At 38.0% G+C, this 13,080-nt stretch overlaps 1 protein-coding gene across 5 annotated transcripts in view; it reads right to left on the reverse strand.

The window, feature by feature from the left end:
* Sort1 (sortilin 1) overlaps positions 1-13,080 on the reverse strand; it is a 98,198-nt gene that overhangs the window by 79,942 nt on the left and 5,176 nt on the right. The gene's annotated exons all lie outside the window — the stretch shown is intronic.

Below are 13,080 nucleotides of genomic sequence, written 5' to 3' on the forward strand. Positions count from 1 at the left end.
AATAAGATCACAAATGTTCCAGTTTTATGAAGACTTATTTTTAGAAATGAAAAAGCTAAACATAAAAAAGTACAGGTTTTTAAAATCTACTCAGTTATTCAGTTTTCTGAGAAGCAGGGTGATACAGAAAAGAACAGTGACTAATAATCAGTCATCCTTGATTTTACTTCCAACTTTGCCAGAAGCTATGTGAACATGGACAGTGCAATCTAAGATCATCAGGGCAGGTGGATCTGCAATGACCTTTCTAGTCCCTCTGAGCATTAAAATTCTGATCATTAATAATTTACCCACTCAGTTTGCTTTTCGACTGCTATGTGTTTATAAAGAATGATAAATCAGCTCCCTGTTCCACAGGACCCATTTTACAACAGCAACTCTCATTATCTAAACATAACAACCCAGACACTAACTGAAAGGAAGCAACAGAGACTTCTGATGCAGCTCTATTCAAGCATCAAAAAATCTATGCTTTCAACCTCAATGAAAAATCTCCACACCATCAATCTAGTTCAACTTACTAAATCTGTTACAGTTACCAAATATTAAAAATCTTTTTAACTCATGGAAGAAACAAATCAAATTTGGTGAATGGTGTTTCTAGAGACAGACAAGAACAAGGATGAACTGGATCTTGCAAAGAGAACATTGCTTCTGGAGAACAAGAGAGTAAACTTAAACAAGCAGACACTGACAGTAAGCTTATAAATATGGGTCACTGGAAATGGAAGAAGATAGCTCCTTGTATCTGAACAGTACTGTGGGCACTGTATGTCATACCATATAAATATAATGTGAGTAATGAAGCAGTATAACTTAATCTCTTTTTGATACATGGTCACACTGTAGACTAACAAGAAAAATGTTTTAGAAAGATTTCCATTAAAATATAACAGCAACAAAAATATGTGGCATTTAAAGGGGCAGGCTTAGTTTTTGAAATATTCATTTTCTATAATATTCATTTTCATGTTTCTATAAAACAATCTATAATTGTTCCATAAATGAGCTAAATTTCAAAACTTTTACCATTTGACTTTTTTCCGTTGGTCCATGTTTCTAATACATAACCTTTCTTTATGAGGAGCTGTTACATGTACATGTTTTGTTTTTCTTTTAATCTCCTTCCCCTCTCTCTGTTCCACTAATTCACATGTGTGCTTTTTTGCTCCAATACCATTCATTTTTATTACTGTAGGTTTGTAGTATCTTTTGAAGTCTAGGATTGTGATGCCTCCTGCCTTGCTCCTGCTGTTACCCAGGATTGCTTGCTATTCTAGGTCTCTCTTGGTTTCATATGAATATGAGTGTTTTCTCAAGTTCTGTGAGGAATGCTATTGGTATTCTGAGTGTGTCTGTGCTAAATCCATTGATCAGTTTTTGAAACATGGCTATTTTGATTATATTACTTTTATCCAGGAACAGAGGACATCTTTCCATTTTCTGTTCTCAAAAAATCTCCTTTTTCAAAGTACTACAGTTTTTGATATAGAGGTCTTTCACTTGTTTAATTCCTAAGTGTTTTTCTTGATGGTATTGTTTTCTTGATGGTATCTGTTGTATTGTTTCCCTAAATTATTTCTTAAATTTAGTATTGGTGTACATAAACACTACTGACTTTTGTGTGTTGACATTGTATCCTGCTACAACTAATAAAATTGGTTATCAATTCTAGAAGTCTTTTGGTAAAAGTTTTTGGTATTCCTATGTAGAAGATCATGTCATCTCTACATAATAGTAATTTAACTTCTTCCTGCTGGTATAGTGGCACATACTGTAATTTTAACACTCGGGAGGCTGAGGCAGAATTGTTGAGTTTGAGGTGATCAGGCTGCATGGCAAGTTGAAGGCCAGTCTGAACTACATAGTAAAACCCTTTCTCAAAAATAATTTTTTAAAACTTCCTGATAATGTTCCAGGAACTATATTGAACATGAGTGGTGATAGTCAACATCATCATCTTATTCCTGATTTTAGAGGGAAAGATTTCAGATTTTCCCTATTTAGTATGATGTTGGCCATTGGTTTGTATAAAGGGCTTTCATTAGCTTGAGATAACGTTCTTTTACATTGATTTTCTTTAGGGTATTTATTATGAAAGATCGTTGGATTTTGTCAAAGCCTCTTTTTGCTGAGACGATCACAGGACTTTTGACCTTGTTTCTGTGATTTACATATGGTGGATCACCCCTGCATCCCTGGGATGAATGTTACTAAGTCATGATGTATGATACTTTTGATAATTTGTTGCACTATTTGCCAGTATATTGTAGAGGATTTTTGCATCAATGTTCACTAAATAGATTTGCCTGTTTGTAGTTTTCTCTGTTGGTTGAATCCTTGTCTGGTTTTGGACTCAAGAGTAATGCTACCTTCTAGGAATGACTCTGAGAGTACTCCTTCCCTCTTGATTTCATTAAAGAGTTTGAAGAGTACTGATGTTGGAGCATCCCTAAAATTCTTATAGAATTTGGCAGTGAATCAACTGAACTTTCCTTACTTGGTTGTTTTTTCTTTTTAAGTACTTCTTCAAGTGTATTATTTAACATTGTATTATCTGGAGTTTTTCTGTCTTCTTGGTTCAGCTTCAGTCATTCATATAAAGAAAATGGTAGATGGACCTGGAAAAGATAGACCGTGAGCCCTCTGCCAATGTATGAATTCGGATTAGGTGTTGTTTCCCTGGGAGGAGGCATACAACAGTGGCTTAGACAATCAGTTCCGGTGAATCATGGGGTATGTGCTGGAAGGTGCTGCACACAAGCAGGTCCTGTGGAAGGGTGAAAAGACTTTCCAGAGTGAACTTGAGACATGAAGGGAATGAAATATTCTAGAAGGCAGGACAAACAGCCAGGGAAAGCCAACCCTGAGGGAGTCAAGGTGACTCAGGGAAGGAGAAGATAAGATGAATTCTGGGACCAATGGCTAACAAAAGGACAGGCCCCAAAATGGGGATCCTATGGCCAAGGCCTGGGTTCTGGTGGTCTGATAAGCAAGGGTCTTATGTTAAACCAGTGGGATCTTCCTGTCCAAGAATGAGATAAAAGCAAATGATAGGTAACCAATACCACCAAGCCTGTATTCATATCCCTCTAAAGAGTGCCTTTGTTCCGCTAATTTTAGAAAATTTACAATTAATGGTGCTTATAAAACTATGCTTAACCCAGGTTCCTACAGGCCCATTTCTGGTTAAATTTTTCTGCTAGTAACCGCATAGGTGGACCTCGACTTGGACCATAGTAGTCTGAGATGTTGTCATTTTCTGTATAAAAGCCCTGAGACACAGTTCCCATGACAGTCTACTCAGGTCGGATAGGGAGCTTTCTGCTTTCTCTCTCCAATAAATGCTTTTGCTCATTTCTCTCTGGTCTCTCTGTCTTATTAATTCTTTCTGGGTTTCATCTTTTTTATTTTTCCATAGAGTCAGCTCTTTGATTCACTGTAAGTGACTGATGTTGGACACATCAATATTAGGTACATATATGTTCATAACTGTTTTCTCTTTCTGTTGAATATCTCAATCAGTGTGCAGTGACCTCCTTCGCCTGTTCTGATTAGTTTTGGCTTGAAATCTACTTTGTCTGAAAGTAGGATAGCTATTGCTGCTTTTTTAGGATTCCCAGTGTGTGGAATGTCATTTTCTATTCTTTGATTTTTAGTCTATGTATTTCTTTTTGAATTAAATGTTTCTTATACACTGCACATCACTGGGCTTTGTTTCTTGACCCAGTCTGCCAATTTGTGTCTTTCCATCAGCGAATTGAGACCATTCACAATGAAAGTTATCACTGATAGGCACTGATTTATTCATATCACTACATTATTTTGTTATTGTTGATCTTTTCTTTTTCTTTCCTTCCCTTCTATTTAACTCATCCTACATGCTCAATTATTTCTACTGGATTCTGGAGTATGCTTGGTCATCCTTGACAATTTCCTGAAGCGCTGGTTTGGTGATCATGAATTTCTTTTTTTTAAATTTTTTTTTGTCTTTTTCATTTTTATCGGTACCAGGATCGAACTCACGACTGCCTGCTTGCAAGGCAGGCGTTTATGCCACTGAGCTAAATCCCCAGCCCCTGATCATGAATTTCTTGAGGTGTTCTCTTTGTTATGGAAAAAACTTCATTACTCCATCTTTTTTGGGGTGTGGGGACCAGGGACTGAACTCACAACTTCACACTTGCTAGGCAGGCGCTATGCCACTGAGCTATTATATCCCTGGCCCACAACTCCATCAATTTTGAAAGTTTTATAGTGTTATAGGCAGCTGAGCTAGTTAGAAATATCATAGGCAGTAAGACAGGGCTAGGCCTGCAAGGAAGCCTGCACAGAGGGCCAAATGTGACCTTGGAGGAGACACACACCTCTTGTAGTAGGCCAGATCTCAAGACAGAAAGCAAAACAAATGCAACCACACCCTTAAGAATAATTTATTAAGTATAAAATTTAGGGGTTAGGTACAAATCACCTTGAGAAGCCAGGAGTCACTATCCCAACCTCTTATAGCAAGAGTCAGTGATGGGTAAAGAATACTAACTTGCTTTGTGACTTGCTTCCTCATTTGTCCCTGATTTGATCTGTTTTACCTGGACAATTAAACTTACTGGTTGACCATAGCCCTGTCCCACCTCCTGCCCATCTGCCTTGTGAGTTCCCAGTTTTCCCCACTTTAGACCCGCCTCACCTCATAGTTTTAGAATATAAAAATCCCTAGAAAATACAAAGTCTTTGGCAACTCACTCAAGACCCCTTTTGTTTCTCTCTCAGACAGAAAGTTTGTTTCTCTCAATCAATATTTCTGCTCCTAACCTCCACTGTTCCTAAAATTCATTCAATTTTAAAGAACATGAACTCATACCAGACATCTTGTAGGTCAGGAATTTCATTTTCCCTGTATCAGTAGTATACGTAAGTCTATATGGAAATTGTTCTCTTTTAGAGCTTGAAACACTTCACTCCAAGCTCTCCAGGCCTTTAAAGATTGTGTGTACTATAATTCTGATACATTTACCTTTATAAGTGATTTGCTGCTTTTCTCTAACACTTGTTATGATTCTGTGCCTCCAATGGACTTCTGGGATTTTGAATATAATGTGATGTTGACAGGTTATCTTTTGATTGTGGCTATTTGGATTTCTATATGCCTCATTTATTTGCATAATTCTTTTCCTATATTTTGAAAGTTTTCTGCCATATCTGTAAATAGGTTTTTTAATCCCCTATGCTGTTTTCAGATTTTCACTTTTCCAATTAGTCTTCTTTGCATCATCTAAGCAGCTCTTGGATCCATTTTTCATATTGTTTTCTTGTTTTTAAGGTATTGCTGTTTTTTTTGTTTTGTCTTTTTGAGACAGGGTCTCACTATGCAGTTCAGGGTGGCCTCAAACTCATAGCAATCCTTCTGCCTCAACCTCCTGAGTGCTGGGATTATAGGTGTGCACTACCACACTGGGTGTAACTGGTTTTTGAAAGCATTCCTATCTTCTAATCCTGATAGTCTGTCCTCATATTGGACACTTCTGCTGCCCAGTGTCCATAATTAACCTTTTAGACTTGTTTGCCACCTTTGCAGGGTCTCTGTTGCATTGGTCATTCATGCTTTGTATTCTATTGTTTAGTTTAGGTAGTTTTTTATTAGTGTCTTCTATAAGCTCTGTGATTGTTTTATTACATCTATTGCTTGATTAGTTGTATTCTGTGAGTACATGAAGCACAGAGAAGATTGGTGTTTTAATGATCTGTTTTTAAATCTCCTTTCTTATGCTTTGGAGTAAGCTGGCTATGTGGCTTTTGCTTTCCTCCCTCTCCATGACTTCTCCCATGATCAGCTGTGGGGGAGCTGGGAGTTTTGGAAGGCAGTTTGTGTTAGTGACCCTTTTCACAGTGCCAGTTTTCTAGTATACCTGCTGTTTATCCCCAGTCTCCTACCAGATTTTACGGCACATGGTAGGAAAGAAAAGAAGGAGCAAGAGACAAAACAGAGGGTGTGGCAGGGAACTGGGACGACCGATTGCACTGGGGGACAAAAGGCCTAGTATTTCCAGCTAGCTACATTTTATTTAGTCTGTCAGGAGGAGGCCTATGGTGCTTTTCCTGGAACAGCATAGAAGCAGTGGTTGAATGGGCAAGTTTAACATCATAAAGAAAACAGTTAAGATTTATACCCACACGTGGGTACTAGTCTCCTTGTACTGTCCTCAGCAGACTATCCTGCTCTTTATCTTCTCATTGACTGAGAGGAAGCTAGATTCTCACATCCCAGAACTGGCCCACCAGGCAAGGGCACATCCACCTATAATTTGTGGTCCTAACAAATTTGTTGCCTTGTCTTCTCATGTTTGTATTGGTTTTTGTTTTGTTTTATGCTTAGGTTTGTAGTTACTTAAAATGGAAATACTTCATAGCTAGCATGGAAATCTCTTTAGTTTGGATTTTGGGCAAGACTGACTAAGGTTTTTTTTTTTTTCCTCTGTCCCAAGATCTGACTATCTCTGTTACTTTGGGAGGGGAGAGATGTTGTATTCTTGGCTGAGCACTCAATTCTCCAGGAATGGACCACAGTATTGTTAATGTCACCAAGGTAATCCAGGTATGGCACACAGAAAAAAACCTATTACCAGCAACAACTATGTGACCTTGGTGATATCAAATAAGTCAGCAACACTGATATTATCCAAGACAAACTGGATATTGAAATACCATAAGAACCAACAATGTACCACCTTTAATCTTAGAAAATAAATTTAAAATTATAGTATGAACAGTAGGACAAACCAAATACTGACATATAGCAAATATATATTACATGGATAATTATATCTCCACTAGTGATGGAAAAGAATTCAGGAGCAGTAACATAACTACCTACCTAATGACTAATAATGCTTAATGGTTACACTGTTACAGGTACAGGGGTAGAGACTGGTAAAATACAAGATAAAAAGTTTGAAAAATTAAACAATGAGAGATAAGGAGGAGAAAAGAGATGAGATAAAAAATTCTACTGAGAAGGATATTTATAGAGTTAGATGAGGGAAGCAGGTAAACAACCAGTGAGAAATAGAACATAAAAGAGAACAAAAAAGAAATAATATGAAGTATAAAAAACAGAAAAATTAAAAGAGCAAAAAGGAGTAAAAAAAAGAAGAAGAAGAAAAAAAAAGGAGAAAGGAAAATTCAACAAACCCCAATAAACCAGTGATGGGGTGGAGGAGGTAAGCCTAATACCAGAAAAAAGTTTCTTTTTGAACATGTAGTTTCCTTCCAGGAAACTACATTGTGGCATTCAGCAGGCCATGGTTTTCTCCACAGACTGCGGGTTTGTGAGGTGTTCTGCCCATTCCAAAGGGTCTTCTGTTTACCCCAGGCTCTGGCACTGTCCATGCTGATGGTGTCCTTGCTCTAGTTTATAGGTAGGGAAGGCATTGGAACCTCAGATCTGTGCTGGATGTAGGCAGCAGGGCAGGGGCTGAAATACCTAATTTGGGTACTTTCAAGTCCAGCTGTTTCTGAGCACCATTCAGATGGGCCTTCTCAGTGTGGGGAAAGGGCCAGGTGTCTTTCCTGGCCTGACCTTAAACTTCTCAGGAGATCTCTTTCTAGTCTGTTTCCTGTTCCAGCCATCTCCCATGGCTGTCTTTCATCGAGCCATTATGAGATGGCCTGGGAGCCTGGAAGTGAAGTTGTTTTTCAGTTGTTTTGAATCCCAATTTAAATAATCTACCCCTTCTCCAAAGGGCATCTGATTAAACATTCTTTGGCAATATGCAGGCATCTTCTGCTGGAATCCTTCTCTGGATGCTGCCTGCTATATAGAAGGAGCTCCTCAGGTGCAAAACCCCGCACTGCTTTTACATGGCACAACTGCAGTGGGCTCTACCGTCTCCATTCCCCCGGGATTGCCTAGTCCTGGGGGCTAACCTAGCTTCTGGGGAGCCAGTTTCCCCTCACTGTGAGCCACGAGACAGGGACAGAGTCCAGATCATTGTGTTCTTTTCTCTTCATTGTGGTCCATCTCTCCAACTTCTGTGTAGCTTCCAATTAATTTTCCTGTCAGCTCCTTCTTAATTCCAATTTTTTTCTTTACCAAATTATTTTCCAATATATCTGGATTCTGGATCTTACAGAGGTTGAGTTTTGTTGCTGATCACCACTGTGTTATTTTCTCCTCTCCTAGCACCAGACTTTTTAGTCTCATTTTAAAGAAAAGAAAATGAGGAAAAGATATGTTCCCATTGCCAGCAGAATGGGCTGTTAGAATCATAAAGCTCACCCACTGGGTGTGGGGACTCATTCCCTCTACAACCACACTGGCTTTCTTCCAGATCTTTGACTATGCCAAGCTTTTTCTAGACCTGGGCCTTATGAACATGCTGTTCTCTCTGCTTGAGATACTCCTCCCTGGCAAAATTCTATTCCTCCCTCCCTGGCAAAATTCTATTCATCTTCAAGTATCAGTTTAAATAACTTCTTAGCAAGTTTCTCCTAATGCCCCAACAAAAAGACCTCTGTCAATTTTTCTCCAGTGGTTACTTCTTTCTTGTTTGTGCTTATCACATTTATAATTAAATATTATTTAATATCTATTTTCTCTATTGCTTCATAAAGTTCCACAAAGGCAGAGGTTGTGCTCCATACTAGTTCCCAAGACCAAAGGCCCAATACAGTACCTTAACACATCTGAGCGGCTCAATAAACCATTGTTGAATTAAAGAATAATAATAGTATCAACCTTTAGTGAGCATTTATTAAATTAGTATTCTGTATTAGGGCATCACTGCTACTTGTTAAATAAAGAAGGCAGCCCAGAGAATTCAAGCCACACAGCTGGTAAGTGGCACAGCAAAGTTTCAAATTCATGTCCATTCACCACCAAATGACACACTTAAATACTATACTTTCTCCAGCACAGTGAGAGGCAAAGATATTGAAGGTCAGCTGTATATATATCTTTATCTAGATTTGGTTTCTGTGGATACCCATATTACTTACCTAGGACTACTACTGCTACGAAAAAGTTTAAGCACATAAGTGAATATTTAAGCTGTAACTAGTAAGGAGTCAGAAACTCTGCAGAGGTAATCACAAGAAACCCTCAACAAAAGATGTATATACACTAAATCTTGCAGACTCTTAAGTCTTCATAATGACCCAAAGAGGCATGTATTAGATCTTCCTCTCACTTTATTGATGAAAACACTAAAGCTCAGAAATACTTAATTTTTTATTTTTTTTATTTTTTTTGGAAAGGGTCTTGGTCTGTAATTGAGGCTGGCTACAGTGACTAATTTGTCCACAGTCATCAGTGAACTTTGAATCTGATACCTGAGATACTGCTGTCCTTTCTCAACCCATTAGTTCACAGAACAATCATATTAACAAGTTAAAACTTTGATATGATCACAAAACTTTAAAAAAGAATAATACCACATAGCATATGTAACATTTCTGCCAGTCTTGACTCACTCACATTCTTGCCACCCACTCACAGGCCTGTCACCCAACCCTGCCAAGAGATAAAACCAAATACATTTGTGTCAATCTGTCTCCTTTTATGTACATGTTTCTACGTAGGTAATTCAACGGCTGTATTTATCAGGATCATCTGGCTGACAACTGGGCCCTGTGGATGCTGCAACAGATCAACGGGCTTATTAAGAAATTATACAAGTCATACTCACATGGTTCTGCAAGGTTTTCAAAATATTTTCTTTTCAAAGCTTCATGATAATGCTGTATCATACATGATGGGGAACAATTTAGAAAAGCTAACTGAATTCTGTTGAGAGTACTAGGATCTTGAGGAGAAGAGTAGAATTCACAGTTATATGATTTATAACTGGGATCTATAGTCTGCCTAGAGCAAATACATTGATTTAAGCATCTCTATGACACACTTCCAAATGTAGTACTACCATTGGGATCTACTTCCAGCTCTTATCTCATAAGCAAGTCATGTAGCCTCATCAATAAAAGTAAGGAATGTGCCCAGCTAAAGAGCCTAACAATTTGACTAAATCTGTTAAGCAGATAAGTAGACAGTGTTCAACCTATCTGGGTTCATAAGTGTGCAGAAAAGAGAGCTCTGTTCACAGGTATCTAGGTTTCTCAACCCTTGGCTCACATTTTCCTTCAAGAATGTCTGGAAGTGTTCCTTAAAATCTCTGACATTTCAAATTCATCCTGCCCTCTATTCTGCTCTTCTGATGGACATATTCTTAAGCCCAGAGCAATGACCAGCTTCTGAAAGGGCAGCTCTTCTGGGCTCCCTATTGCCACTTGTGTTTTTCCTAGTGCATGTTCTAGCGCTATGTGGTAGAGTACTTTTAGCATCCACATCATCTAACTCCCCACTTCCACAGTTCCCTCTCTTTCTACTTCTTTAAAGAGTTAAAAAAAAACTTCCCTATATACAACACGTCTCCAAGTAAACTTCACTCATATTTCTTATCAAATAACTCTTCTAAAATAGTGTCTATTGGCCTCTGAGCATATCTTCGATCTTCCTACCTCAATGCCTTCACAGATCTTCCTAAGAATTATCTTGATCTCGATTCTCTCTTCGTCAAGGAGGCCTTTTAGACCACTGCACTGGAATAGTCCTCTTTTCTTTCAAACTCCCAGAAAACAGTCTCTAAACACACAAATCCTTAAGGTGGTATCAGTGTTTAGCTTTGTTTACGCACAGGCCTGGATTCCACTCAGTTCATAGTGAGAAACTAAGTGTTTATTTGTTTGCTTATTTGTTTTTGCAGCACTGGGGATTCACATTCAGTTACTTGTCTCCCCCCCCCCCCCCCCGCCAACCCTTTTTATTCATTTAATTTTGAGACTGGGCCTTGCTAAATTGCCCAGGCTGAGCTCAAACTTTTGATCTTTCTTAGGCTTCCCAGGGTGCTGAAATTATAGGAGTTTGCTGTGATATGTTCAGTGTTTCAATGACTGACATCTATATAATAGTCTATATTTCACAATATACTATCATAAAACTTCTCACGTGACCTTCTAATCAACCCTCTATGCTCAATTCTCTAGTTTTAGAAACAACTATAAAGGTCAAAGAGGTGATTGCCCATGATCATACAGCTAATGACCCAGCAGAGCCAGGACTCAAAACTGGGTATTGAGATCTGGCTTTTGAATAATGTATACAACATATCTATGGTTTAAATCCTTTATGAAAAATAGCAAATACCATACAAATATTTGATCTGAACTATCTTTTCTGAGAAGTAGAAAATTAAAAGTTTTCTTTCTAGTTCAGTTTCTCTTGGTCCCTCAATGTGATTATACTACTGAACCAGCTCTGCAAAATGGCACAAATACAATGTTTGAATTAAACTGTTGTTTTAGAACACACAGAACAAAAACCTGACCAAAAGCAAACATAAGAGGAATAGTATTCATAAAGGAACAAATGTACATTTTCTTCTGATGAAATAAATCAAGCCCATTAATCACATGTAAGTTTCTATAGGTGAGTAAAAACTAAACTGACCATCTATGTTCATAGATATCCAGGAAAAAAGGAAAAAAAAGAAAAGAAAAGGAAAGGGAAAGAAGGGAAAAGAGCCCCCAATTTTGACAGAATACTTTGGGAAAAGGGGGGAAAAACCCAGAATCTATAGTATTTGCTTTGGGACTATCCAAGTTAGATTTAGCAGCATTAGAGTTTTTAGCCAACAAGGATAAATAAAGTATAACCCAAATAGTAAGAGACAAATGCCTTTCATAGTTACATAAAAAATGCTCCTATCTTTTTAGAACTTCTATTTCACTGAAGCAAGCTCTGGAGATGGTAACAAATCACCCCCAGATGTGAAATCCATGCTGCACTCAAGTTTGACTGGGAAGCTGAACAACCACAGTTTGCTTCTAAATACAGAATCAACCAATAATATAAACATTTGTAATCACAACCTCTGGGCTCCTCTTCTTCCTTAGGAATCATAGAATTTTTAAAAGACATTTTAAAGCTAGTCCAAAATGTCTCCTGTTGTAGATGAGGAATTCAAGGCCAGAGATTTAAATACAAAGCAGAAAATAAATCACATTCACAGAAAATTTTCTCAGTGAACACCAAAGGTTCCGAATAGTAGGATTTTGTTTTTACTGTGGTTTCCTGGTTGAGGGTAGAGAAGGAAAAGTAGCATCAATCTTTCAATAAATGCAAATGTCCAATATTCATCTGGTAATCTTCGTAGATACAAAGATCTGCCATAACAATTCCTTCAACCCAACAAGCTCAAAGCACATATTACCAGCCCAATTTTGACTGTAATCACCATTAAAAAACAGAAAAGCTGCCTTCAGCTGGCTGAAACTGTTCAGCTTGTTCCTCAAGCACCATTACTCCTGAAACCGCCTACTTCCAGATCATGAGATCACAGAGGAAGAACAAGTTTCGGAAGGATGAAATTGAAACCTACTTACAAAGGCAAAGAAAAGGAACAGAAAACTATATAAAATTACAAATGCAGTATCTCTTCCTATAGCTAATTACACATCACATTTGATGTTTTTTCCATCATAACATTAGCTTCTAACCATATAAAACATCATATGTGACATTTCTCCAGCCTCAAAATGTAGTTTACTTTTTGTAAAGACAGAAATTGAGGGACAGGTAAAAAGAAGAGGAAGAACAGGAAAAAAATCTTCTTTCTTTCTTTTTTTTTGTCTTTTTCTTTTTTATTGGTACCGGGGATCGAACGCTTGACTGCCTGCTTGCAAGGCAGGCACTTATACCGCTGAGCTAAATCCCCAGCCCCTAAAATCTTCTTTCTTTATGACTCCCATAACTGAATGCTAAGCACTGCCTGATATGACATGACTACATGAGGATACCAGATCAACTAGCACAAATTTGGGAAGCACTGTTTCTGCAGTCACCACCTAAAGACAAGAGACTGATGTCTGTCGACAAGAGCTGATTGAAAATGGGCAGAGTCGGGGCTGGAGATTTAGCTCAGCGGCATAAGCGCCTGCCTTGTAAGCAGGCAGTCATGAGTACCGATAAAAAGGGAAAAGGAAAAAGACAAAAAAAAAAAAAAAAAAAAAAAAAAAAAAAAAAAAAAA

Source organism: Cavia porcellus, unplaced genomic scaffold, assembly GCF_034190915.1.
Source record: "Cavia porcellus strain 051 isolate PalLab524CR breed Dunkin Hartley unplaced genomic scaffold, mCavPor4.1 scaffold_1, whole genome shotgun sequence".
Lineage (NCBI taxonomy): Eukaryota > Metazoa > Chordata > Mammalia > Rodentia > Caviidae > Cavia > Cavia porcellus.